Here is a 3953-nt window from a genome sequence, read left to right as displayed (position 1 = left end):
AATTGTCCAATTTCTCACACCTATTGATTTCGGATCGAGCCCCAGTCTTGGGCAACATCGTAATATGGTGGGGGGAGTCATTTGGTGAATTTTGAGTGAAATCCAATCGCTAGAAGTATGGAATACACCAACCACTCCAATTAGGAACGAACTGCCGTTGAACTTGAATTGTCCAATTTCTCACACCAATTGATTTCGGTTCGAGCCCAAAACTTGGGCAACATCGTAATATGGTGGGAGGAGTCATTTGGTTAGTTTTGAGTGATATCCAATCGCTAGAAGTATGGAATACGCCAACCACTCCAATTAGGAACGAACTGCCGTTGAACTTGAATTGTCCAATTTCTCACACCTATTGATTTCAGATCGAGCCCAAAACTTGGGCAACATCATAATATGGTGGGAGGAGTCATTTTGTGAGTTTTGAGTGAAATCCAATCGCTAGAAGTATGGAATACACCAACCACTCCAATTAGGAACGAACTGCGGTTGAACTTGAATTGTTCAATTTCTCACACCTATTGATTTCGGATCGAGCCCCAGTCTTGGGCAACATCATAATATGGTGGGAGGAGTCGTTTGGTGAGTTTTGAGTGAAATCCATTCGCTAGAAGTATGGAATACACCAACCACTCCAATCAGGAACGAACTGCCTTTGAACTTGAATTGTAACAACTCGATCCTTAATTAATTTTCAATTATTATTTTATTCTAGAAAAAGACTATTTTGCCCCTGGAATATTTTAACGGGTATGAAAGTTGACTTTTTGACCAGGAAGGAATTTGAAAATTTTGATTGGATCGTTATGCAGAGCACGTCGAAACGAGTTCTTAGACACGTAGTGAGCTCGAAGCGGAGTTGTAACGAAAAAGTTGCGATGAAGGAATTTGTCCGGTGGCAAACTTGTAAACAGTTCAAAGATTGTTTTTAGAAAACCAGAAAAAAAATCTCTTTTTACTCTCCCGACACGTCTGTTATTGTTGAGCCCCCAAATCTGATAAGCCCAACAAATTCCCTAAATATTCTCTATTCTGCACAAGTCCCATAAACCCATCATAATCCCAAAACCGACAGAACCTCCTCAAGACTTACTGATCTGTTCACGGGTCCAAAGCATCAACTTCCTGAGCTCGAAACGAAATAGTTCCTTCTTCAAACTTGTTCGTCTGCCTCATGAGTCGAACATATCCGAAAATTAGCCCAGTCGGAGAAATATAAACACCTCAAACCCCAGTTGGAGTATGAACAGCTCATCTCTGTCTGATACTCTGTGTTAAGCACGGATTTCTCTTTGCATGCGGGTTTCTGTTGCGATTCTTACCTCTATTCCTTCATAACAATTGTTTCTGAGGTCGACATCTACAACATATCCAAATTCCAAGGCAAACGGAGATTTCTATCTACTGTAAATCGTGTTCAAGTTGAGACTAGTCTTCACTTTCATTCTGTTTGCTGGTTTCACTCTAGTGTGCCCTTATTCACTCTTGCATGTGGCCTTCCTCTGATCTAGTGGCTTCGTTCCTTTCATCAAAGTTGTTCGTCTTTGTCTTGGCTATAATCTGTCAAAATTGGAGCTTCATCCAAGAATTGTAGTCATCTCAAGGCTGGTTGAAGTGTTGCCTACTTATTTTGTTCTGCTGTATTGAGGTAGGCTCGAATTCTTTCTTGTGTGTTAATTTCTATTGATCAGTCGACAACACTTTCTTCATACAGGTTGTTCCTTAGTTATAGAAATATGACATATCCAAAATTCACAGCAATTTAAGTTCTATAACCATCTGAAACCTTGTTCAAAGTTAGTAAGTCCTCTAGTCTGCTGTTTAAATGCTACAGCACCTTACTCACTCTTGGATGTCGATTTCCTTTGTTCAGATGACCAAGGTTTCTTCTTGAAAGTTGTTCAGTTTCCTGTTTTCTACAACATATCCAACATTAGTGGTTATTCAATAAGTTTAGACCTCTCGGACAGAGTATAACTGAAACAAACTCCTCTCTCGTTATCAAGTGTTGTTTGGGAGTTTTACTCCTAGGGGGAATTCTTTGTGCATTGCAGAAAGATTCAAGGATTATGGTACACCGGTTCAGCGTACTCGATAATAATGGTCTTAAACTAGTACACGCACTTTTAGAAGCCGGGGGTCAGGGCTTTAAATTAAATTATTGTGTTGAGCAATTTTATTGATTTAATATTTATGATGGTTTAAATAGGTACTCGGGTACCAGCTGATTCAAAGGAGGGACCCTCAAAGGGTCAGAGCAACTCGGACGCACAGTGAGTGGACTTTTGTTTTATAAATGGATTTTATGTTATTAAAGTTTCAATATTTGATCTTGAAGGATTTATTTATGGCTATTACTTTCCGAGCAGGAATAATGAAATTATATATATGTTCTCGATTATATGTTATTATATTTAAATGCAAATGGCTTGGAAAGTAAGAAATGAGGTTTTAATCATATTGAATGATTGGTTGAGGAATAAAATGGTAATTTCCAGGAAGGGCATGTATTTTGTTTTTAAACCACCATAGGTACCCAAAAATGTTGCCTTCAGATAAATTGTTGCTTTCGATTATAATGATGTCCAAGGACATCCCAGTTGCCTTCAGATGAGTCAGCGTGCGTTTGACAATTGCCCACAAGTTCGGGGACGCTCAAACTTTGTGGTGCTAGGAATGCGGCTCGGGTGGACCAAGTGTCCTCTGAGTCTTGCAAGGAATGCGGCTTGAGTAACTTTATGCTACCGAGACCTGCTAGGAGGAATTGACGGAAATTATGGAATTGACGGATTTATGATGGGTACACCTAGGTGGAAGGAAATTGTTTCCCTTTATTAATCTCAGATATTTTGTTAATGTTTCACTGAATATATGCTCAGCTATATGTATGAGGATTTGCATGCCTGAATTTTCATACGGATATTGAACATGGATATGATTAAATTTTCTAAATGTTTTAACAGAGGGGTTAGTATGTTGATACCTTATGTTCTAAAACTTTATTTTTGTCCACTCACGTTTTTCAATGTTTTGCGCCCCCAGGCAGTAGTCGTGTACGGGGACATCACCACAGGGCCGTCACTTTCCTCCATCCATCTCCTCCGCTACGTAGGAGTTCTTTTTGTATTTATACTGTTATCTTAAATTCTGAATTAGTTGCTCTGAAGATTTGCCCAAAGATCTTCTGTATGGCCTCAGGCCGGTTAGTTGGTTAAGTTGTTTGGATGTACGTTGAAAGCATGCTGGCGGTTGTGATGTTTTCTTTTTTATATGTATGCTTTCCAACAGGTGAAAATTTGGGAAAAGATTCAGTTTACAGAGGAGACGCTGCCGAATTTTCGGCGGATGTCAAACCTAAAAAGAATTTGGATTTTAGTAAGAAGGGCAAATTAGTCATTTGTGCCTGACACCCGCCAGGTGTCGGACACACACAGGGTTCGACTCGGATTCCAAAGTGGAATTTGGGTCGGGTCTTGTCATGAATTGTCCAATTTCTTACACCTATTGATTTCGGATCGAGTCCAAAACTTGGGCAACATCATAATATGGTGGGAGGAGTCATTTGGTGTGTTTTGAGCCGATCGCTAGAACTATGAATTACCCCTACCACTCAACTTTGGAACGAACTGCCGTTGAACTTGAATTGTCCAATTTCTCACACCTATTGATTTCGGAACGAGCCCAAAACTTGGGCAACATCATAATATGGTGGGAGGAGTCATTTGGTGTGTTTTGTGTTGAATCCAATCGCCAGAACTATGAGTTACCCCAACCACTCCAATTTGGAACGAACTGGCTTTAAACTTGAATTGTCCAATTTCTTACACCTATTGATTTCGGATCGAGCCCAAAACTTGGCAACCACTTAATATCGTATTAGGAGTCATTTGGTATGTTTTGAGTGAAATCCAATCGCTAGAACTATGAATTACCCCAACCACTCCAATTTGGAA

The 3953-nt window shown here is 39.8% G+C and overlaps 1 long non-coding RNA gene across 1 annotated transcript; it reads left to right on the top strand.

Moving 5' to 3' along the window:
• Nucleotides 1–999: 999 nt before the first annotated feature.
• LOC148294737 (uncharacterized) lies at nt 1000–3316 on the top strand. The gene is made up of 3 exons (XR_015835428.1): nt 1000–1648; nt 2210–2273; nt 3043–3316. It is a non-coding gene; the product is annotated as an uncharacterized LOC148294737 (long non-coding RNA).
• Nucleotides 3317–3953: the final 637 nt, after the last annotated feature.

This window comes from Prunus avium, chromosome 4, assembly GCF_965620075.1.
Source record: "Prunus avium chromosome 4, drPruAviu1.hap1.1, whole genome shotgun sequence".
Taxonomy (NCBI): domain Eukaryota; kingdom Viridiplantae; phylum Streptophyta; class Magnoliopsida; order Rosales; family Rosaceae; genus Prunus; species Prunus avium.
This window is presented reverse-complemented; position numbering and strand designations above follow the sequence as displayed.